Consider the following 26875-nt stretch of genomic DNA (forward strand, 5'->3'; position numbering starts at 1 on the left):
CATGCATGGAGCTGTCATCTCCTATGATAACAGTGCCTTCTTCTGGAATAGCTCCTGAAGGGGCTGCCTGAGGCTCTTCTTGAGAAGGTGCCACTCTTTTCAGAAATAAGTCTGAGGTGGTTTGTTTTTTTCTTTTCTTTTCTTTTTCTTTTCTTTTCTTTTCTTTTCTTTCCTTTCCTTTCGTTTCCTTTCCTTTCCTCTTCCCTTCCTCCCTTCCTTCCTTCCTTCCTTCCTTCCTTCCTTCCTTCCTTCCTTCCTTCCTTCCTTTCTTTCTTCCTTCCTTCCCTCCTTCCCTCCCTCACTCTCTCCCTTCTTTTCTCCCTCCCTTCTCTCTCTCTCTCTCTCTCTCTCTCTCTCTCTCTCCCCATAGATTTGCTTGTAAGCAGATGATGTGCCATGAACATTCCTCTCTGTTAATGAAAACCTTCAGGTTGGAGTCCATGTTTTCAAACTTTTGAAGGAGCTTGTCAAGGTCTACAAAAGCTCCTGCTAAACACTTCGCTGAATTTTCTTGGAGGTTATTTTTCTTCTCCTGCAATTTTCTTTTCCCTCGCCTCTTCTTTAGCTCTGTATTCCTATTTTAGTTCCAATGATTCCTCATTAGACAGCTCCTCTGGGACTACTACCTCTAGAGTCTCCTCGGTGGCATCCTCACCCACAGCAGGTTAAAGTTATTTGCCATCTCAACCATAGCCTTGTTGCTCTTTGCAACCTCCTCATCCTTTGAAAATCCTTTAAAGTCATGGATGAACCTCTTGAGTGTTTTCTTCCAGATACCATTCATACACTTCTTGGTGACATCACCCCAAGCCCAAGCAAAGTTCTTAATACAGTTATATATGTTGTAATCCTTTCAGAATTGCATCAGTGTCTTCTCATTGTCTTCTTGTCTTTAAAAATCTTAACATGAGATTTATGAGGCTGCTGCCGTGTAACTCAGCATACTGTTTTATAACAAACACCTTTTTTATAGAAACAGAAAGAGTACACTATAAAATAACAATAAAAAGTTTAGTATAATAAATACATAAACTGGTAACATAGTGGTTCATTATCATTATCAAGTATTAGTTACTGTACAAAATTGTATGTGCTATATGTTTTTAAAATTATTTTTTATTTTTCAATTACAGTTGATATTCAATATTATATTACTTTCAGGTATACAACATAGTGGTTAGACATTTATATAACTTACAAAGTGATCCCCTCTAAGTTTAGTACCTGGCACCATACATAGTTATTACAATACTATTAACTATATCCTCTAGGCTGTACTTTACATCCTAGTGACTATTTTGTAACTGCAATTTGTACTTCTTAAGCCCTTCACCTTTTTCACCTAATCTCTCAACCCCTCTCCTATCTGGCAACTATCAGTTTGTTCTCTGTGTCTATGAATCTGTTTCTGTTTTGTTTGCTTGTTTAGATTCCACCTGTCAGAATGTCTATCATCAATAAATCAACAAATAGCATGTTTTAGTGAGCATATGGAAAAAAGGGAACCCTTGTGCACTGTTGGTGGCACTGCAAATGGACGCTGCCACTATGGAAAACAGTATGGACGTTACTCAAAAAGTTAAAATAGAACTACCTTTGGACTCAGAAATTCTACATCTGGGTATTTATCCAAAAAAATCCCAAACAATAATTCAAAAATATATATGTATGTGCTATGCTTTTATATGACTAGCAGTGCAGTATTACCACAAATACATGAATAATGTGTTCTGCTGTAACCTGGTGATGTCTACAATGTACTAGATGGGAATTTTTCAGCTCCATTATAATCTTACGGGACCACCATCTTATACGTGGTCCCTCATTGATCAAAATGCTGCTATGTAGAGCATGACTGTATTTTTTGACGTATACTCAAATAGTCACAGATTCTCAAATATTGTCTTTTGGCTCACATATCTTTGTATAAGGTTTAGGGATATCCTACTGATACCAGAATTTTCTTGACTCTGCGTGTGTGTGTGTGTGTGTGTGTGTGTGTGTGTGTGTGTGAGTGTGTGTGTGTGTGTGTTTTCTTTGTCAGTTGATTTCTGGAGAGAGTTTGACTCTTTTGCCCGCCAAGATTTTCTTTGCAAAAGTTTAATCCCATGCAATTCCTGTGAATGAAATTGCTGATATTGGCCAGTGTTGCCATATTTTTAATATAATGTTGTTAAAATTCTACTACTTGCTATTTTACTTGTTAGTTTATCCCAGGAAAAGCAGATTTTATTTCTATTTAGTTTCAAAAATATCTTCACAACTTTTTTGAAGAAGTTTAAAGTGCTTTGGTATATATTTTTGGTTATGTTGTAAATCAAGTCTCATGTTTGGATTTAATTTAAAGAATATATGACAGTTACAGTATAAATATAGTGATTTATTTTTGTTTCAGACTTTTTAGTTCAGCAGTTCCTAAATAGGAACACACATTCTAATTAGTTTTCAAATTTCAATTAGAATGCTCTAATAACTCTTAGCTTCCTGACATTTCACTTGGCAAGAGGAATAAATGTAGTAAAATTTCTATGTAGAAGACTAGTAAGAGCAAAGTATTAAAGGCACAGAGTTAATTAATGCAACTGAGTGTAAATTTATATTCTTTGAGGCTCTAATTATTTGTTAATTAGGTGCCAACTGAGTTCTGGAGAATATTTATTGAGGTTGAAAAACAAAGATATGTCTATTATCATATATACTTGTTTGTCAAGAACTATGCCCCCCGTAATGTGTCATTGATTAAACATGAATAACTTTCTCTAGAAATCAAGCTTGCAAATTCATCCTACCACAGAAGGCCATCATTCTAAGTGATAGTTTGTATGTTTCCTCTTTTAAGTAACCAAATTTTTGTTGGTTATGAAACAGATCATAGTCTCAATATATTGGTGTGAGAAAAAGGTGTAACCACATTTCCCAACTTTCATTCTGCTTTTATATGTACAAATGTACAGATTTGTAGTTTCTTTTTATATTTTGTATTGAACATTTCAAAAGAAACACTTTCCAAAAAAACTGTATTATACTATATAGTGTTGCAAATGACTCATTTACAATACTCCTTTCTCTTTAAAATTGGGACGTATAAAAGGAAAATTAAAAATAGATCAGGCACATGAGATTTCTAAGATTTTGTTGCCAGAACAATCTGTACCTTTTGAGAGAAACTTCGAGATTGTAGTTTGAAGGAGGAAAACAAGCTAGCCACTAAACATGCACTCTTCTTGCTTTCAAGATACCAATGTTCACATCCATGTGGACCGAAGAATGCATAGACCAAAGTCTTCCCAACTTAAAAAACACAGTGAGAAACGGTGCTTCCTAAGGGAACACAACCTTCTGGTAGAGAACATTTTCCAAGTTACTGGAAGAAATGTCAACATCATAAAGACTGTAAGGTTGATACTGGAAAGGACCCAATAGTGCCACAGATGTCTTTATTTAAAGGGGTGGAAATCATGGAATTGCATTACACTACAGGAAAATTTTAGAGACAGGCTATTGTTTTCTACATGACTTTTTAAAATAGATGGTATGCGCAGAGTACAATACCATGTCTTAGAAAATAAGAAGCAGTGTAAAATTTGCAAAATAGATCCTTATTTTCCAATTAGTTTTTTATTTGAAAATGAAACAACCTATTTGTCTCAGCCCCACTCTAGATGACTCAGATTACATCCCTTCACTCCAAACTTTCCTTTCTAACCTTCAGACATAGATATTCAAGGAAAAAATACATAAATAAACAAAACACCACAACTCCCCCACCACACACACCCACACAGACCCCAAAGCCACACATGTATTTCATTTGCTTGTTGGATGTTTATGTTTATTTGCTTGTTGGATGTTTTTTGTGATGTTTATAACATACTTCTCACTCAACTCTACACCCACACTCAAATGTAAAATTATATTTAAATGTAAAGCCCTTTATTCAGGAAAGAATATTCTAATTAATGTCAAATGACTTAGAATTGCTTCCTGAAGTTGAAAAAAAAATCCAATAAATATCTTTGGCAAGCATATATCTAAAGATGGGAGAAGGAAAAGGTTTGGAGAGAATGAATGGAGACAACTATAGAAGTAACAACAAAAATGTGAAAATGAGTTTGTGGTCCAAAGGGGACAAAACCTACAAGTTTGTACTATTTTCTTAAATAATATTGTAGAAACAAATCTATATTTTTAGAATTTCAGAATATGAGTTAAATATACACTGTGCTAGTTTATCACTGTGTAATATGTTGCCCCAAAATTAGCAGCTTGAAACAACACACATTTATTATTTCACAGTTTCTGAGGGTCTGGGAATGGTTTATATGGGTCTGTTGCAGAATCCAAGACCGGAAAGAACCCAAGTGGCACTCAGAAAGTTAGGAGAGTCAGCTTTATTACGCCGGCGGGCTCAGAGGGATCCTTCCCAAAAGACTGAGCCCCTAGCAAGGTCTTAAGCAGGTTTTTATGGGTTGGGGACTTCCTTGAGTCGGGGAAGGGGTAGCTGTCGTCTGGTGATTGGCTCAGGGAGTGGCTTGGAGGGGGTTATGCAGAAGTGGGCTGGTGCTTAGGCTGGGGACTTCTCTCTCCTCTCGGGCCACCATTTTAGCTCAGTTCCACATGGCAGGGAACCATTTTAAGGTCAGTTTCCCCATCACATCCACTCTCAGGGTCTCTCATATGACTGCAATCAAGGTATTGGCTGTGGCCACAGTCTCATCTGATGGCTCAACTGGAGAAGGATCCATTTCCAAGCTTACTCACATGGTTGTTGGCAAAATTCAACCCCTCATGGGTTGTTGAATTGAGGGTTTCTTCTCTTTGTTGGCTTTTGGCCAAGAGTTACTATAAGTTCCTTGCTACATGGCCCTTTCCAATATGGCAGCTTGCTTCATTAAAGAATGCAATCCAAGAAAGCAATGGAAAGAGTCCAATCAGATAAGTCACAATCTTTTGTAGCATAATCATGGATGTGATATCCCATCACTTTTGCCATATTCTCTTAAGAGCAAGTCATTAGTTCCAGCCCACCCGCATGGATGGGTGTCGCACCAAGACAGGAATGCCATGAGGTGAGGATCATTGAGAACCACCTCTGATAGCATCTTACTGCATAATACTGTATAAATTCGTATTAGTCTCTTACTTTGCTGACAAATACTTGCTGACTCAGAGAAAATATTTCAAAATCGCTTTCCATACAACTTTTGGTTTTCCCTCCTGAATACAAAATTTACATCAACAAAATCACTTCCGTCATCAAGACATCTTTGATATCCCTAAGTGAACAAGTGCATGTTCCTCAGGGCTTTTCACACACTTTAATGCAAATCATCTCTGTTCCCTAAAACTTTCCCTTGGGAATTATTTACACAACTACTTCCATCCTGAAGTTAGTAGTTGGTTAAATGTAAGGATATAAGGAGTGGAATGGCATCTTTAACTCTTCCTTTGGGAAGTACTTTTTCCAGAAACAAAAGGTTTGATAACTGTAGAAGTGCTCTCAAGCCTCAGTTTTAAGCAATGTGGCAATCCTTACAAAGCTGAAATCTTAAAGTCAAGTAGCAACTGCTGTGCAACATCACAAATTAACAGTGAGCTATGGAAGCCATGAAGTCAGGAAGCAGAGCTCCAGTCATAAAGAGAATTTGTTATTAAGTGTCTTTAACTTCAACTTGAAAGAAATCTTCACGATATTTTGGATGGAAAGGACTGCTGGTCATGTTTGGCAAGAAAAGGAAGCGAGTGCTTATTTATCTGGATCAGGTGAGTTTTAGTTGCTTTACCAAATTGACTGTATATTGACAATTACTAGCTAGAGGACCTCTAATTAATTGGTTTTAATATATGACTTGTTAACACTAACTAAACTCTTATTAAGAACAACTGAGTTTGGCAGCTTCTTAGGGGGCTAATTACTTATTCACCTAAAAATATAATCTATCTCAACCTGTATTGTAAAGATGAAAGGAAATCCATGTGTTAAGTGCCCAGTGCCATCTGTGTCCAGTGTCATCCATGCCCGACCTATAGGTGTTGAAAAAAGTTAGTCCCATTTTTCTATTTCTTTTCTTTCTCTAAACATTTATATATTCTTCAGACAATGCTGATAGTAACCAATCTTTTCCAGTTGATCTTTCTTTTCTACTCCCATGATCCTCACCGTAATTCAGAACTTGTTATTTCTATCTAAACAACCTAATGTCCACATCACTAGACACATTTTTAACCTATTGTAAACTCCAAACCATCATTTTAGACTTCTGAAAGTGCAGCTCTGATTATGTCACCTGAAATGCTTCTCTGCTAATATAGCTTCACTAGCTCCCTTTTCCCTGCTAAATTCAATGTAAATTTTTTGAATATCATCCCCTCAATGAACTAACCCCATCTTCATTCTAGATTTGTTTCATTCGAGTTTCCTAAACATACCCCATATTCTACTAAAACTCAATTTCTCACTATTCTCTGAACATGTGATATGCTTTTTCATATCTGTGCTATTTTTTTCTAACTGGAATATACAATTTTTAACCTGACCTGTCAAGATCCTATCTGCCTTTTAAGCTTAGCTTGCACCATAACCCAGAGAGCCTTCCATAGTCTTCAAGGCAAGAATATGCTCTCGCTTCTCAGGAACCTCAAAACACACTGCAATGCACACATCAGAATTATTTCTAAATATGTCATAACTTGTGCATTACACTCTAAGCCATTTAGAGGTGAGAGCCACATCCCATTAATTGTGTACCTCTCCATAACACCCACTGTAGTATCCTGTACAAAGTAGAAACCCAATTGTCGTTTTTTGAATGAATGAACAAATGAACGTGTAGGTAAATGCTTCACTCATGCTTTCATAATATGTTTTGTTTTAACACCTAGTTAACCTTTTAAATTATCTAAATTTGCTATTTTAAAAAATTTCTATGATTTGACTTAGGGTAGAAAACTAGTGTTTATTGTGTGGTTATTGTGTGTCAAATAATACTAGTATGCTAAGCTATATATTTTTTAGCACATTACCTCATTTTTGTTCACATTATAAACTATGATATTATTAGAATTACGTTTTTTTTAATATGGGAAAACTGAAGTGCTTAAATAACACTCTAGATCAGGGGTGTCCAAACTTTTTTCAACGTTTTTCACCAAGGGCCATATGCGGTAAAATACACAAACATCCGGGCCACTCACTTGAGGTGAAGTACGTATTGCCTCGCCTGGTTTATTTAAGTAAACTAAATATTTTTGGAATTTGCTGCGGGCCAATAAAAAATGGATTGCAGGCCACGGTTGGCCCACGGGCTACAGTTTGGACACCCCTGCTCTAGATCATAGCTTACAAGTTACAGAACTAAGATGGAATTCAGGTCTTTCTGAGTCTAAAACACATGTTTTTTGCACAGTGCTACAATTTTTGCACAATGCTACATTTTTTGCTTTCATTGCATGACACAATATCAACCAAAATTGAGTATTTTAAAGCCAGTGTGTGTGTGCTACTTCCCACTCATTCTACCATTATATTTTGCTTATACCAAGTACTTAATAAATATTTCATGGATGACAAAATAAGCATAAACTGATCAAATGATTTAAACTATTGGCAGCTCGTAGGAAACAAGATTCATCAAAGAAAATTCAAACCTAAAGAATTTTTGTCAGAATTTAAGACTCATACACTTATTAAACAAAAATTGCTTGAGATCATGTTGTTTACACACAAGAATAAATAATTTATTGTCCTTGCCTCTGGGAGTACAATCATAATAGTTAAGAAATCCATAAGATAACAAAATAGTGAACACATATAGCACTGAATTATGTGCAAGCTACTACTATTCTGTGTGTTTTAAACATATCGGTTCTTTTCGAATTGGAATGATTAATATCACACGTTTGAAGATGGGAAAACTGAACCTCATTGTGTTCAAATAACTTGCCCACATTCAGACAGCTAAAAAAATCCACAGTTGGTATTTGAACCCAGGAGACTTGGTCCCTGAGTCCATGCTGTTATATACAATGATAAATGCTTCAATTCCACACAATTACTTCGGATCTACACATGATTATTACAATTATTCATATAAACATATTGTATTGATTTGTATAATTTAAGAGAAACAAATATTGATTTAGGAATTCAGAAAAGAAAGTGATTATTTCTTACACAGAAGTTAGGTAAAGCTTTATGGAAGAAGCAGCATTTGATCTAGACTTCTAGAGCCAGCTAGAATTTCCATAGAAAGAGAATAGATAAATTGGAAGAGTGACATTAGTAAAGCAAAAATTGGAAAATGTTGTTTTGGGGTTTTTTTGGACATGATGAACAAATAAGACTGGCTAGAGTAACATTTCTAAGTAGAAAATTAGTGGCAAATACGGGCAAAGGGACAGATTTCAGAGGATATTGTTTGCCAAACTAATGTGTCTAAACTTCAATAGGCAACAAGGAATAGTTACCTACCAATTTGACACGGGAGGAGCCTTATTAATATGTGATAATTTATATATATGAATGTCAGAGATAGGAGGATGCCAGAATGGAGCAAGCCCTGGCAAATTTTTATATAAACAAAAGAAGCGTTTTTATTTTCAAAAGATTAATATAAAATGTTTTATTCCTTATAGTCTTGGGGAAAGATAACTTAATATTCTCCGATAGGCGCAGAAAGGGACATCCCAAACAAAATGACACAGAGAAGAAACATGATCCAGATTAGTTTTCTAAATTGGAATGATAGGGTGAAGGGTAAACCCTGTACCATTTCTCAAATCTTTCAGCCACCATAACATTTTAGTAGTAAGCTTAACCTCTTCTGAAATATATAAAAATTATGTTTTATTAAGCTGCCTAGCCTTATGTGTTAGGTAGGGCTTATTCTGTTCCGTAAATATTCTGCAGTTGGCAAAATTGGTAAATAGTGTAGAGTTGGAACAAGCAGGTAACAATATCAAACAAGTCAGTATTGTTTCCAGAACAGGTGAAATATCATATGTATTACTTTGCAGACTGCTTTCTAAAAATAAGATGGTAATGAGATTAGAACCCTTATTCCATCCAATAAATCCAGTCTCTTGAAATGGTGTTTTCTTGTTGTTATAATCCTTTTGTAAAATGATATTGTTAGCTGCAGTGATAAAATGCATTTTTATTTTACTTATGATTTAAGTCCTATATTTCAAAGTTGTTACCTTGGAGACGATAAATTTTTTAAAAGAACATATCCAAGGACCACAAGATTATTAAAACTAGATAAAATTGCAAAATATCTTTATTCTTCATTGTTTCTATTGTTTGCATTTTTTCAGCTTGGAAAATGTACAACAAGGTGGGTTCATTTTATTTTTACATTTAGTCAATTTTATTTTATACTATACAAACAAATTTTTATTTCAAAAAGAAGCAGGATAATAGGATAGTATATTTCCCCCTTACTCACTCTTATTTCTCTTTATCTTTTCCTCTTTCTCTTTTCAATTGAACCCTCCTACCCAAAAGAAATTGCTCCAATTGAAATTTCTAAGTTCTATTACAAAACAACAACAACAAAAAAGATTCCCTCTCCTGGAAATTGCTACGAAAGAATTTTACCCACTACTCACTCTCTTTTTGGCACTTCATTAACATCAGTATTAAATCAGTCCCCAACTGGAATCTTGTATTGTGCATAAATTATTCTGCATGAGTGACCTATTGTAATTCATGCCTTTTTTTTTCAATTTTATTAAAGCTATATTGTTATATTGTTATTTAATAAGGCAGTTTTGCATTCATTTACAAGTCTGGATAAGGAAACTAAAGACATTATGAATATGCCCTAAATGATTAGGCTAAAGATTTTATTTTTATGGTATAGTCCTCTTAAAACTCAGATAAAAATTTGGCCACCAGTAATCCAGACCAATTGTCTCCATTTTGTTCTGCATGCACATTTCTTTTATAATTGATGACACAGGTGTGTTCTCTTTCTTGAAATACATCATGGTATGCAAAGTGAATTGAATAAAATCAATTTTTATTATGACCATCTAAGTATATTAGCAATTAAAATATTGACTTCATAATTTAGGTTTATTAATCACTGTATATATGTTGCTTAATGTGAAAAAATACAGCAGTTCTGAAGATGTGAGTTTTGTCAATTCAGGTACATTTGGGTAAATGCTAAATATGTTCAATATTTGATTAGCTATGCAATGGTTTGAAATCCACTGGATAATTTGCAGTTATCTGCACTATTTCCTTCTGACTTCGTATCTGGAAGATGCATAAGCCAGTTGCATCAGGCTAGAGCAATTAACTGGTAATTTGGAGCATTTAACTGGAAGATTGGCTTGTGAGGAGGTCTCTTAGCCATGATGCTCACAGGAAATAGATTTTGCATGTAATCTGGCTCAACAAAATCGTTCATGAAACAGTTTCACAGCAAGACTATATCAGAAGCCAATGAGCCCTTGTGAAAATGCTTGTTGGGAAAAAAAATTTGGTCTAGTCTAAGCCAACTTTAAAACAATTGCCAGGTTAACTAGATTCCTTTATTTTTGCATCAAAAAGCAGTTTTAATTCAGAGAAGCAAAGTCCAAAAGCATATTGGGATATTAAAAGCTCTACATATTAGCAAGTTATAACCTAACATCCTTTCGGTAACATAACTGTAAATATACTTTCCAAATTCCTGTTATTGCTTTGATTTCTTGTATCATGCTGAGCTCTGTTAGTCTTTCTTTATCCTGAACATCTGATTCTATCTTTCCAATATCAAAGCAACAAGTTGTTTCAGTCAGTTTACTCCAACTCTATCAAAGCCTAAGAGAATTAGCATTTAGGAAAATTTATTTGAAGAATCTGTACTTATCTTCTCTTCTAGAAACTCTAAATCCTATCATTGAAGAAAATTAAACCAATAGAAGGCCAAAAATTGGATCAGTTAGTTGGAAACTGTCATAGAATAGGAATAGTGATGGTTACTGAACGAACTAGGGAAATCCATTAATGGATAGAAAAATGCCAAAGTAAGAAAATGTGGTGAGATCCCAAAATAAGAACTATAGTAGCTATAGGAAAATAAACTGAGTGGAGCAAAAGAGCACAAGAGCCTAAAATCAGACAACCGTCATCTTCCAAAGGAAACCTCCCTTTTGCCCCTTCTGAGGAATTCCATAATTCCAGGTAATTATGGTAAATGACTCTATCATAAAAAAGAATATAGGTGAGGAGAACTGAAAGAAAAGGGAATCTAATAGAAGAGTAGCAGACAAATTGGGAAATAAAATACTTGCATGGAAGTAAAAGTAATTGAGCTGACTTTAATGCAAAATGCACTCAGCTTCCTTGATTCTGATGAACAATTAAATCATTATTCCACAAATTGTATAACTTTGGAAGCCATTAGGAGGTAGAGCTAAACTATATTATTATTGTTAAATAATAAAAATCAACCTAGTAAATTTTAAAACTCTATGTGGATTTATTGAACAATTCAACAATTGGGCATGTCAACATAAGAAATGTCGAAACTATAGAGAATTCTTATGGGTTTATTTGAGCCAAACTTATGACAAAATCTCAATGGGAAGCAAAATCTCAATGGATTAAGAAAGTATTCTGAAGAATGGTAGTTTTGCAGCTTATTTTATACACTATAATCAAAGGAGATATAACCCATTACATGAAATCCATTGATGGTAGATTAAGGGGGCAGGAGAAAGCAAAGTGGGGAAGTCTCTGGGATCTGCTAAAAGTAAAACAGAGAGACACATACTTCTTTTACATTGGTGGGTACAGGATTGTTAATAATTAACATTTACAGTGCATAGAGATGGATTTAAGAAACAAGATAACAGCTAGGGGTTCTTTAGTCTCATGCTCTGGTGCAGTGGGTGTGCCCTGAGGGGTCCAGAAAAAAGGATTATTCTGATATTTCAAAGATGTATTATCTTAGATGCAAAAACACAGCAGACAGGCTCACTTGAGGTAAAGACTGACCTTTCTCAAGGAAGTTACAGGCCTAGGATGTGACTACCTGTCACGACCCGCTCTTAGTTAAGAAATTTTATGTTCAGAGCATCCTATGTGGTTGATTTCAGCCTCTGAGTTTGTAAGGCCCATCACGCAGGCCTCTCTGAGTTTGCCAGATTTAGTATGTGGCCCCTTTTCCATCCATAGGTAGCATCCTGTTTTATCAAGTAGAAAGGAGCTCTGAAGAGCTGTACAAAATGGAAGCCTTTTGTCGACAGAAGAGTGGAAAAGAGTGGATCATTTTAGGTTTAGGTAACCTATCTATGGGGGAAGGAAGAGGGTTATCAGGTGAATTACCTCATTAGTGCTGACCAGAAAGATCCAGATTGACTGGTAAAAATTACATTCTGGGAAAAGCTGAAACTGCAATTAGATTAGGTATTAAGTCTTGATTTGGTGACATGGGCTTAGCACAAGTGACTCCATTTTGGGTCTGTTGTCTTTTTTTATTACACTATAATCCCATTTAGATTTGAAAATAATTAGTGTGTGTTAGCATATTGTATCCTTCCTATTTATAATATAGGAATAGAACATGAAATCCATTATTATACTTTCTGTAAAGATGTTGTTGAAAACATTGTCTACTGCAAAACAGCATTCCCTGAAGTCCAACATAAAACATTTCTTGTATATTCAGTGTCAGGAAAAGCTATGTCTCACTTAAAGAACACACATGCTTTTTCTACTCTGATAATAAGTTTTATAATTGGTTTACCTCATGTCTTTCTAAAAATACAAACCATTTATTTTTCTTAGGTGCAAACTTTTAAATTTAAATACTACAACTAAAGCCTGGAATTTGGAAATGAATAAGATTTTATTTGAATCCACTAGCTACATGTGTAATAGTCAGGTTATTTAATATCTCACAAACTTTCAATTCCCTTATTTATAAAATGCAAATAATGACTACTATCAAACCACTAGGATCTTAAAGGCACAACTAAAGAATGTATTTATAGTAATAAAAATAGGATCAGCAAACATTTGATGACTGCTTAGAATGTAACAGTTAACATGCTAAGCTCTTCACATACCTTATTTAGTACCTGTAACGGCTTTATGAAGATGATACTATAATTATTCCTGTTTGACATCTAAGATTATTGAGGTTTGAAGCGGCTAAGTACCTGCCCAAGGTTAAAGAGTTAAAATCACTATATTTACCTAAGCAGATACCAATGTTTCTGTTTTTAATCACTTAACTGCACTAAACTACCTTTGCTCTAACTGTGCATGAGATGACGGAAATATAACTAACATACTGAGAACAGAATTGATAAGATGTGGTGATTGATTGGCTGTGGAGAAAAGGAATAAAGATTTACTTCAGAGTTTCTGATTTAGGATACTAAATGGATGATGACATTATTTATCCAAATAAAAATTCTAGAGCAAGAATAAGTTTTGAGGAAGTACATAATGGGCGTGTTGAATTATAAGAGCCTGTAGCACATCAAGGTATAGATGTCAATCAGGCAATAGAATATAAGAGTCTGAACCACAGGATAGAGACCCAGACAGAGCTACGCATTTAGAAATCATGAACAAATAGCTAGTAGTTGGATTCATAAGCATTAGTGAGATTACCTGGGGATAGTGCACAGAGGAGAAAATAAGAGGCCCAAAGGGGGAGCATGCGGAAAAGGAAAAGCCATCCAGACACTAAAAAGGAGGATCAGAAAGATAAGAGGAGGGCCAAGGAACACGAAACAGCAAAAGAGAAAGTCTTACAAGAAGGAAGCAATGTCAAAAGCTAAAAAAGTTCTATGAGTGAAAGACAAAAAACTGGCCATTTGATTATCAAATCTTGGAAAGCTGAAGGAAAAATTCTAGAATTCTATGTGGAGAAAATAATTATTTAATACATGCAAATGAAAAAATTGTACCTATCTTCCATTCTTTTCAGGAAGCCATCAGAAGATAGTCACTAAAACCAGGGAATAAACCAAGAAAGAGAAAGATGCGATCTAAGAAACTGAGCTTCAGAGAATAGCATGTAGATTTCAGAACAAAGAATATTATCAAAGATAAAAAGAATATTACATGATGATAGAAGGGTCTATTTATTAAGAACATAAAATGACTTTGATGTATATGTTAACAAAGTTCTTAACAAAGTTCTTTACAAAGTTCTTTACAACACATGAGCAAGAACTAATAGATATACAAACAGAAATAGACAAAACTTCAGTTATAGTTGGAATTTTAATACTCTTCCACAGTAATCAATTCAACAGTTATGAAGAAAACAGTCAAGGCATAAATGACTTGAACAACAAAAATCAATATAATAATGTATAGGGCAATTTACATAATAACAACAGAATGCTATATTATTTTTAATTACACACGAAATACTCACCAAAATAGACCATTTTCTGGACCATCACACAAGTCTTAATAATGTAAAAATAATTAAAATCATACAAAATTTGTTCGTTGATCACAATGGAATCATACTAGAAATCAGTGGCAGAAGGATGTCTCAAGAATGTTCAAAACAAGACAAAGATATTACAGAAAAACTACCAACCAATTTCATTGATGATCATAGATGCAAAACCTTGAAAAAATATTAATACATTTAAACTGCAATGTTAAAAGTATAATATATAATGGGAAATATAGAAATAAAGGTTAATTCAACATTTTGAAATAAATGTTATTATTCATATTAATAGACTGAAAGAGAAAAATCATATGATCAACAGATGCAGAAAAAGCATTTTTAAGAAGACAGCTTCTAATGGCAATTTTTAAAAAAATCTTTTCAATCCACGAACAGAAATAAAGTTCCTTACCTGATAAACGATAGCCATGAATGACCTAGAGTAAGTATCATACAAAATGGTGAAATACTAAATGTTTTTTCTTTAATAATTGGAAGCAATGCAAACAAGTTCTCTCTCATCACTCCAATTCAGCATTGTACTGGAGGTTCTATCCCAGTGAAATAAGGCAAGAAAAAGCAAACAAGAAAGAAAAGACTTACATATTTAAACAGAAGAAATAACAATGATCTTATTTGGAGACTACATGATTATCTAGGTAATTCCAAAGAATACACCTTCAAAGCTACTAGATCTAATATATCAGTTTATCTATGTTGCAAGAAACCAGATCAATAAACCCAAGTCAATTGTATTTTTTATACTAACAATAAACAGTTTCAAAATGAAATTTAAAAGGTACTATTTATAAAAACATCAAAGTTTGAAATACTTATGGATGAATCTAACAAAATATATGCAGGGTTAGTATAGTGAATATTATAAAACTTCAATGAGAGAAATTTTAAATAAGTGATAAGATAAATCTCGTTCATTGATTAATGTCAAACAGTCTCAAGGCAGCAGTAGCTGTTAGGTTGGCTTTGTCATTCTACCATAGATTCAACTACTAAGAAGGCAATGAACTCAAATAGATTGAGGCAGTCTAGGCTGAGAATAGATGCTCTGTTGCTGAGAAACCAATTCTAGACCACAGTTAAGCAATATTATAGCCTGAAGTTGTACCCAAAGGGGTAGGAAAGGTGGGAAGTCCAGGGCTCATCAGAACCATGGAGGCAGATAAGAAACTGCCTTATAGTATCCACTCTCAAAGGTAGCAATGCAAGTGAGAAACAGCCATATGACACATGCTCACAAGACTGCCTATCCTGCTATGTTCATGTGATGGAGAATTGCAGGGAGTTCCACCAAGAGTTAGGTCATCATAAACTAAAAACTTGAGTCTTGCATACATGGCCAATGTGGATATGTGTAAGGTTGCCTGGGTGCCCTAGCAGAGCAGTTCTTCTACAATCAGAAGACTTATATTACTAAGATAACAGTTCTTCAAAAAATTATCTATGGAGTCAATACAATTTCAATCAAAATCATAAAAAAAGTTTTCAAAAAATTCATGTGATTGTAAAATATACATAGATAAGCAAAACAATTAGATTAGCTGAAGCAATTTTTTTAAAAGAACAATAAAGAGGATTCACACTACCTGATTAATTAAAGTTACATTAATTAAAACAATATGTTATCGCGGTAAGGATAAACACAAAGATTCATTGAACAGAATAGGAAGTCGAAAAATATGTAGGTGTATACATTGATTTTCAAATAAGTTGCCAAGGCAAGTCAGTGCTGAAAGAAGAGCCTTTTCAACAAATGGTGGTAGAACAACTGGTCATTCATATGTAGAAAAAGAAAAAGGAAAAAATGAACCTCAGTTCTTGCACTGGATACAAAATTCACACTAAATACAAAAATCAAGTTAACATGGATCATAGACCCTTGTAAAACTTTCATGAGAAAACCTTTATGATTATGAATGAGGTAAAGATTTCTTAAATAGAACACAAAAAAGCACAAGCCCTAAATGATGAAATTGATAAACTGAAATTAAAAGTTATAACTTTTACTCATCAAAAGAAAATGTTAAGTAAATGAAAAGACTAGCCGCAGACTTGAAGAAAAAAATCATCAAAACAAATATCTGATAAAGAACTTGTATTCAGAATATAAATAATTTACAACTCAATAAGAAAACTAAAAGCTCAGTAAAAAAGTCATCAAATATTTGAACAGACACTTGAGTAAAGGGTATGTATGACAAATGCCATACAAAAAATGTTCAAAATCATTAATCTTTGAGGAAATATGAATTAAAATCACGATGAAATACCCTTAAATAAATATTAGAAGGGCTAAAACTCAACACTTGATAATACCAAGTTCTGTTGAAACAGTAGAACAGCTAAAACCCTAAAATATTGCTGATGAGAATGTAAAATGGAAAGTAATTTAGTCATTTCTTATAAAGCTAAACACACAAAGGCCTGACAAGTTCATGAATTTGTTGCAATGATGTTGCTAACGTTTTTTGATATCATTATTAGTTTGTACCAACTGGACAAACAGTTAACCAAGTTTACTATTTGGAAGTGCTGGAAAGGCTGCATGAAAAAGTTAGACGACCTGAGTTTTCAGCAACACATCACGACCATGTACCAGCTCATACAGCACTGTCTGTGAGGGAGTTTTTAGCCAGTAAACAAATAACTGTACTGGAACCCTCCCTACTCACCTGTTCTGGCCCCCACTGACTTCTTTCTTTACCTGAAGATAAAGGAAATATTGAAAGGAAGACATTTTGATGACATTCAGGACATCAAGGGTAATACGACAATAGCTCTGATGGCCATTCCAGAAAGAGTTCCAAAATTGCTTTGAAGGGTGGACTAGGCACTGGCATCAGTGCATAGCTTCTCAAGGGGAGTACTTCCAAGGTGACCATAGTGATATTCAACAACAAGGTATGCAGCAATTTTTCTAGAATGAGTTCACAAACTTAATTGTCAAAACTTCATATGTCTACTGTATAGCCTAGTAATTCTCCTTGTTAGTATTTACTGCATAAATAAATATATATATATACATATATACATACATATATATGTATATATATATTTCTCACAAGTGTATACACATGTATGTCACAGATTTATTCATAATTATCAAAATTGTTTATAATCCAAACATCCATCATCTGATGAATAGATCAACAAATTGTGGTACATTTATACAGCAGATTTTTTTTCAGCAATAAATAGAAATGAACTACTGATAGACTCAACAACACGAATGATTCTTAAAAGCACTGTGCTAAGTAAGAAACCTTAGACATAAGAAGCTACATATATATAATTGCATAAGTCATTCTGGAAAAGGCAAACCTATAAGGAGAAAAATCAGATAGTGGTTGCCAAGGGCTGGGGGACATGGGAAACGATTAACTACAAAGGGGCCTGATGGAGACTTTTGGGCTGATAGAAATATTTTATAACTTGATTTTTGGTTAAGGTTACAGGGCTTTATATGTTTGCCAAAACCATCAAACTGAACAGTTAAATGTTAGTTTATGTATGAGTATTATACCTCAATAAAGCTTACTTTAAAACTAAGGAATGGCCATGAGATAGGGGAAAAAAAAAAAAACACCAAAAAAAAAAAAAAAAAAAAACCCACAAATTGTGGTGTCATGAAAGTCAAGCAAAGAAATTTTCCCAAAAAAAGAGGGATTCGTCAGTCGCGTCATATGGTGCTGAGGTGTCAAGAGAAAAGGAGAAAAGTGATCTTGGGATTCGGCAGCAGAGGGTACCTTGACAAAAGCAGTGTGAGGAGAGCAGTAGGAACAGACCCCTCTCAGTTGGAGCAGACTGAGAAGAGAATGTTCAGTGAAGGAGCTTTTCCATGGAGACTGAAAGATGCAACATTAATTAGACAAGGAAGTGAACTGATAAAATAATCTTGCTTTTTTTTTTAGTACCAAGATGCGAGAGCATAAGTACATACAGATGCAAAAATTTATCATAAAGAAAAAACGATGCTGCAAAAAAGGGGACAATGGTTGCACAGCAAATGCTGTTAAATGTTAAGAAGTGTGTGGAATTCCCAGCATAAGAGAGGAAGTTGTCTTCAGGAACTCTCTGTCCTTGGTAACAAAAATGGATTCATACTTGAACTTGATGATATATAATTACATAATAGTACCTTACTTATTTATGAACTTATATTTAAAGATAAACCAGAACAGATACTATCTAAAGAAAATAGAAGAAATAGGTGTTTTTCAGGCAACTGAATTGAGCAGATCGTTAACATTTGAGCAAGGCTTTAAGCACTATGATTTTTGTCAAGAGAGGCAGAAAATAACATATATCTGGTTACATACTTCTTTTCCCACAATAAGGAGCAGGCAAGTTAATCTGCGGAGACACAGTTTTTCATCACATTAAATTCATGTGGGAATCAACTTACCATGTGTTGAGCAGCCGCTGAATAAGTTCTATAAGTGAAGTTTAAAAAAAAAAAGTTATGAAGTTCTCCCCTCAGCCACGTAGGAAGGCAGAGAGGGAACATGAATGCACAACCCAGAAAAAGAGTTTCTATGAAGAACTGAAAGGAATGCACAGTTAACATTTGGCTAGGAAGGAAAATATAAAAAAAAAATACTCTCTTAGAATGAGGCGTAGGTAAGAGTTGAGAGAAAGATGCAAATGCCAGTAAAAGATGTAGTTCTTTCACACATTACCCACCAGAAAACCTACCCCAAATATCATACTTTTCATGTTTGTTTACTTTTTTCTCTGTATTCTTTACTAGACTGCAGCCTCTAGTAGCCTATAAAGGATCAAGTTTGGTTACAAAAATTTACCTCAATTTACAAATATGGCTCTAGATTACATCAACCCTCAACTATCTGGAGAAGAATTACTTCAAATCAGTGGAAAAGAAAGAGTAAAACTTACATTTCATGTTAGGCTGAGTTTATCTAACTACCTCGCATCAAGGTTATAAAATGGATCCCAGAGAACACATGTTTAATTCAGCAATTAAATTACTCAGAATGGATTGGTTAATTGATGGATTCCAAGATGAAGGAAACATAACTCTTGCTGTGCAAATGACATAAGGAAAAACTAGATGTATCCAACAGAATGCAGAGATAATAATAATTTTTCTTTTCTTTTATTCCTCCATGACAATTAGAAACATGTGTCCTATACCTGACTTACACATTTTATCCCAAAACCCTATATTTTCCAAGTTGAGAAATGGTTCCTTTTATAACACGGTGTATATAATTATTCAGAATATGCTTAGTGATATAAATTTACTTTCTTTACATGTCTCTGATTTTCTGACTTTTAGTGTTAGAGAGTATGTGTTCCCCTTCAAGAGGTGATTGTTAGCAATTATGAGTTTTAGGTCTCTATGGTGGCTACCCTTGGGTACACAGACAATTACATTTCACCTTTTTTTATCACTGTAGTTCACTTTTTTCCTCCTCTATGACCTTATATCCTTCTTCAATATCGCACCTTTGGTGTCTTTTGTATTCCTAACATTTTTATGATTCAACACAATGCTGGTTTATTTTATCCTGTCTTTTTGCTCAAAGTTCCATATGCCTAAATTTTGGAATAGATGGTAAATGTGTCGTTCTTTTCATTAAAAAGAATCTTTTTTTTTTTTTCAAAGCAGTCTTTGAAATCTGCTGATTTGTTATGAATGTTCCAGAAAGAATTAAACTTCTGAAAGTTCCTGCGTGCTGCTGCAAGAGGCCCGTGCATTTGTGCAGTGTAAGGTATACAAAACAGGAGGGCATATTTCTTAGTTGTTACAGAAATAATAAAATAGTAGCAGGTGTGACAACTGACAGAGATTGAAAAAGGAGTGCAATCTAGCGAAGCATATGGAAACAAAGCCAATCTGAAACGTTTCAATATTACACAATTCCACATCAGTATGTCACTTCTTTGTGAGATGAGCTTTGACGAGCAGAGCCAAATCGGCAAGGACAAAAATATTTATTCTACATGTAATTCCATTGTCACAAAAAAAGAACCATTGTCTGGCTATAGTAGGAACAAAGAAATATGGACAGCATCAATTCAAGCAACTATATTTGATTTAATCTAGGACTAACATGCTGACTATAATTAGTCTTCTTTTAAGAAATACAGGTTTTTCCACAGAAGATGTTCTTTGAAACAACAAATTCTTTTCTACCTCTTTGTTCTAATTTCATCATAATTGAAAAGATGACAATACCTCTCCTATTGATGAGAGAGTAAATTTGTTAACTTCCACCCTAATCACTCAGAACTCTGTCATATTCTTCCTGCCTTACGTTCACCAGCTTATTTTCTTTGTATGATTATACTCAACCAAATCAAGTACCATCTCCAGCAAAACCCACTAAGCCTCTCGCTTCACCACTTATAAGAAATAAACAAAAATTCCTTTGCAGAGGCCAAAAGATATTTCACTTAGGAAAGTCCAGGTGGCAGCTAGAACCTACTCATTAGTTCTATTCTACTTTATCCTGCCGTTTCTAACTATTGCAAACAGTTTGAAGACAACCTAAATGGATGGTAGGGCTTCACAAAAGGAGCCCTTAGATTGTTGTTGGATGTGTTGGTTTCTAGTTCTCATTTGGCAATTTACAAGACTACTTTGGGCATATCATTTAAACTCTCTGAGTCTCATTTTTACCCAAGGGGATATGTTAAATTATTTCTAAAATTTTCCTTCCAACTCCAGGATTTAATTATTTCATTCAGACAGTGTTGAATGTTCTCTAGAGCTTTCCCTTCATCAGAATTTTCAGAATGAATGACTTGTTGATAAGAGCTTGTTGAGAATTTTGGCCTTCTGAGTGTTCAGCATAACATTAGTCTATTTTTCTTCTAAGTCTCAGAAAACCCTGAAAAAGACTTAACTATTGAAGAGGCCCTGGTGACAGTTAGTTGGCTCAATGAAAGATAAAAAAACAATGCTCTTGTTGAGAGCGCCCCTTCACTTCAGTAGGAAAACTGGCAAATTCTAATCCCTAGCAGTGAACCAGTGTTAGAAGTTTTTGAAATACTCTGAAGACCACAGTCTATAACTCCCACGAAAGACACATGGATTCTATAGCAAGAGGCTGGAATGACGATATGATCCAAGAATCGATTAACCAACCACAAACATGAGGCTTAACACTTGGGGAAATGTCATCAACACTATGGGAGAGAGAGTGAATCATCTATGTGCCTAGGCAAAGTTTCAAAAAAACAGTCTGAAAGTGAAGAACAGATGGTGAGATGACAAGCCAAAGATATCTTTTTCCCAACATCTCTAAGACAGCAGCTTTTGTAATGTGACAAAACAAACTATTAAGTATTTATTGAGGATTTTTTTACATACTCAACATGGTACTGAACACAGGACAATGTGAAAAATAAGTGAATGAATGAATGAATGAATAAATAAATAACATGTAAATGCATATTCTTGCCCAGCAGGGGCTTATAATCTAATTGAGGGAAACCAATATTAAGGCCTTTTATTTTCTGTTCAGAACAGGAAAAAAAAAAAAAGGATTGCTAGGTAGAGGATGACAGAAGAGAATTACTCAACAGTCCACTTTACTTCTGTATTCAAGGAGAGAAATTTTCAACCTGGGTAAGAATGAAATGGAAAAAAGCCAGGACAGTTATATAGAGGCTGTAGGAAGTTAACTATTTGCTTTAAATGAACTCAAGTATCTAGAAGAATTATATACCAACATACTACAAAAAAATTCAGATGATATTATAAAAATCACTGACAGTAATTTGAAGAATACATGCAGAATAAAAGAAGGGTACTAAAGATAGGAAGATATTCCTCAAATTTGAATAAAAAGGGGTGAAATACTGCATCCATCAAAATTAAAGATATCTTGAAAATTAGAAAAACCTCTTAACCAGATGATTTGTTATTACTTAGGACAGAGAGACTCACTTAACTAAAGCCAGCACAAGCAGAGTCTATCTATTTAAGAGATATTAAGACCTTAGTGAGAGTGAAAAAAACATTCTGTAAAGGTCACTGCTTCTCTGCTTTTTCCCAGTCTTGAGTGCCAGACTCTTGGTTGTAATAACTGGGTAGTGCTACTACAAGAAACAAGTTTTTGAAAATCATGCTCTTAATAAGAACTGCATATGTTTTGCTACACATTGTAAAAGAAAATGAAAGGCCTTCAGAGGCGTTTCTAGATCCTCCTGCAGTCTCCAGTTCCTCCTAAACTGAGTGGCCCACTGATGTTTCATTGAGTCACATCTGTGGCTCTCAGACTTTTCTAAGTTGATCTCACTGGGATGTCACTTCTTAGATTTAAAACAATGACCACTTGATTTTAGAACTTTCAAAATATATTTCTCATTACTCGGAACTGCATTTTTCTCAGTGGATTTCTGTCAGAAGCTTTGCTTATCTACAATATGCTCTGCAAAATGCTAGCGACTGTCTTTACCAAATAATGGGAATCACTGTCAGGGGGTGGTGACCTGCCTCTCTCTCTAACCTGAGTTTAGGGTTCCTGTCCTGGCCATTCTCTGTGTTATCTTGGTCACTATCTGCCATCTCAGAATGCGGTGGTAATGGAGGAGGTGGTTCTGAAAGCTTTTTGGCAGAAGGAATTAGTTTATATTTGGAATTAGAGCTGAAAAGTGATTTCCTCATTGCACAACACCAGCACTATTGCTGTGTTACGCTATTAAACATTGCCTAGGGAATGGGGCTTATCACAGTTGCAAAAGATAACAAAGTGAGAAGGGGTAACCATGATGTGGGATGACAGAATCAAGGTTCAACATTATCAAGGTTTGGAAATAGAGGTCAATTAGCGAGATGGATTTTTAAGTAACGAATGAATCATCTTACATTCTGATTTGATTAAGCTGAGAGTACAAGTAACATGTGGGTTATCTAACTTAGCAAAATTTAACTGATAAACATATAGGAGTTTCAATTGATCCCTAACTCTACATAAACGTACTGATATCAAATGGAAACTGAGGTCCCAATAATATAAGTACAGTGTCCTTTGGGGAATGAAAACAGTCTCATATCACTCCACACATTTCAGATCTCATTTGGTGTATTTTATTTCAGTTGCATGCCATATTTTAAGGAAAACACTCTCAGTCTGGATCTTTTGCTTGTTATGTAATTTGTCCCTGGTTACAGGTCAAACTGTACTAAGGTGGGAGGGGAGGGTGGCACACAGGGATGGGGAGAGGAGACTATGTATCAGTGAACAATTCTTAGAGCTTCTTCCGATTTCTGAAATCTTTTACATCCACCAGTGCCCCTCTTTTTTTTTTTTTTCACCAGTGCCCCTCTTGAAGTGATCACAACATCCTTTCCTTTTATTGAAAATCTCTTCCATTTCTCCATACCTGTGTTTTAGTGTCACGAGAAGAAATTACACTTTTGCCAAAATCATTGCTCATTTCAGAGGAGTATGAATCTGTTCCAGGCAATGGAAAGTCTCTCACCCTCGTATATCAGAGTATCACATATTCTTGTCATTCTTGATTGCACTGGCCCAGTGCCAATAGACTCAGTTATCAGTCACAGTTGTACATAAGAGTTTAGATTGAGATTGCGGGAATTTTTTTTTTATGATATAGATAATCTGAAAGTTTCCGTGGGACTCACCAATAGAGCTGTAAGAGTCACCTATACCACCAAGTGAGGGTCACCTGTATTTGTAACGGAGGGCAACAGAGATTATACAGGCTAGGAATCAACATCTAAGAACAGTGGCAAAAACTATGAATGTGTATGTGGCCTGAAGAGTGAGGGATACAGATAGCCACATTTATATAAAATTTGACTCTTGAACAACACGAGTTTGAATTGTGTACGAGTACTTATATGCAGGTGTGTTTTTTTTTTTTCAACAAATATATTGGAAAAAGTTTTGGAGATTTTCTTACTACCATAAACCAATCATATCGATCATTCTAGGCTACCATAAAGCAATCATATTGCTGCTTCTTCATTATCGGTACATGAATTGTTATACCTCTACATAGTATGAATTTCTTTCTCACATTATCTTTTTATCTGTGGTCTAGTGTTAGTAATACATATAACACCTACAGTGTTTTGTATAATATAAGACAATATTGATGCAGGTACTGACAGATGATTCACCTCGTAAACAGACAGCATACACTTAAGGTATTGATAAATATAGTACAGTACTATAAATTCATTTTCTCTTCCTTATGAATTTTTAATAAAATATTCTTTCCTTTAGCTTACTTTGTTGTAAGAATACAGTATATAATACTTATAACACACCAAATATGTGTTAATCGACTGTTTATGTTATCGGTAAGGCTTCTGATCAACAGTAGTTAGCAGTTAAGTTTTGGGGGAGTCAAAAGTTATATGTAGAATTTTGATTGCTTGGGAGTCAGCATTTCTAACACCCACATTGTTCATGAGTCAACTGTATATGACTGTCAGGAAGAAGGAGAGTTGTCCCAGAGGTAGACCTGGGATCAATGAAGGAAAGCTGTTTGGAATAGAAAATCTAACATCTGTCCAAAAATGGAACAGATAACCTTCTGAGGTCAGAGTTCTCCAATACAGGAAGTGTTCTAATTTCATAAGAGAATGGGTTTAGCAAAGAAAAATTCTTATAACACTACGGACTTGTTTTGTTAAAAACTTGCTTATCTTTTGTCTATTTCAATAGTTGCTGAACACAATGAAAACATTTTCCAATTTGTCCTAAATTGTTCCAAAATCAGGAAAATTTATATAATAGGTTTATGCTTTTAATTAGAGATATGGAATTATGATGGAAATCCAAATGTTTTAACAGTGCCATACTTAGAAAAGGCTTATAAATAGGAATACATCCAACAGCAAGTTTGGATATAACACCTTCTATCTACTGTAGAAAATAGCTTTATAATACTACAGAAAATTTTAATTCAGTATATCAACCCAGTTAACCATCCAAATGTTAGATTTTGTGAAGAGGTGAAAAAAAATGGCTGTGTTGATTGAAAACATTTTTATTAAAGAATTTTAAGTGACATTAACACTTAGCATTGATCACTTTGTGTTGTTAATATTTCACCTGATTTTAAAAGCATAAATATTTAAAAAATTATGAGGCCATTGTATTAAATTTCAGTATAGAAGATTTAACTCTGGAATATGTCAAATATAATGTCATAGCTTAAACTGAGCAGGGCACTGTAAAGGATTATTTTCTGTGCAATCACAAGAGAATGATGAAAATGTATGAATTATACAAAGTGTGTTATAAGGAAACCATTCACAACCTATCAGAGCTTATCATCATGAAGCAAAGCTTAAAAATTCACAGAGTTCTTAAAGGGCACCAGTAATAAGGGATTGTTAATGCTCTTTTAAAAATAATTAAATAAATATTGCCAAATATTGAAATTGATTAATAAAAGGAGATAGTCTAATGGAATTGACTATGATGTATTCTTAACCAAGTAAGAGACAATTTTGTGGCAATGTCCCATTTCCTGGAAAGGGCTAAGTATACTCTAATATGCTCATTTCATTGTCAATGGAAAAAACACCCAGTTATATGCTGTATTCTTTATTTATTAAAATATGTTATTGAAGTATGACATATAGAGCACATATGAAAGTATGACATATAGAGCACATATTAAAGTATACAGATCATTTGTGTCCAATGCAAGTAATTATCACAAAGTCAACCCACCTATGTAACTACCCCCAAGGTCAGGGAATAGAACATTGCTGGTACTCCAGAAGATTCCTTGTGACCCCCACTTCCTCATTAAAACAAACCTATCCTGACTTCTAACACCACATACTGTTTTTACCTGTGTTCAAACATTTTATAAAGGGAATTTTACAATTTAAATTATTTTATGTCTGGTTTTCTTCATCCAAAATTATGTTTGTGAGATTCATTCATGTGGCTTTATGTAACAGGAGTTTGTTCTGTTCTATATATTTCACTGCTATATAATACGGTATTCTCTTGTGTGAATAAACCACAATTTATTTTTCCATTCTTCTACTGATGGGCATCTAATATGTTTGTAATTTGGGATTATTATGAATATTCTTATACATTTTTGTGTGTACACATTTATGGATTTCTGATGGGTATATAACTAATAGTAAAACTGCTGGGTTATAGAACATGTATATCTTCAAATTTAGTAGCTACTGCCTAACTTTTTTCCAAAGGGATTATACAATTTTTTTTATTCTATCTGCAGTATAAGAGTCCCACTTGGTTCCATACCCTTACTAACACTTGGTATTATCAGTTTTTATAATCACAGTCATACTAATGGACATGCAGTAGTATCTCATTGTGTTTTAATTTGCATTTCTCTGATGACTACTAAGGTTAAGCACTTTTTCAAGTCCTTAAGTGGCTCTTTGGATATCTTCATTTTATAAGTGCGTCTGCAAATTTCTGTTCCATTTAAAAATT

Source organism: Rhinolophus ferrumequinum, chromosome 14 (assembly GCF_004115265.2).
Source record: "Rhinolophus ferrumequinum isolate MPI-CBG mRhiFer1 chromosome 14, mRhiFer1_v1.p, whole genome shotgun sequence".
Taxonomy (NCBI): Eukaryota; Metazoa; Chordata; class Mammalia; order Chiroptera; family Rhinolophidae; genus Rhinolophus; species Rhinolophus ferrumequinum.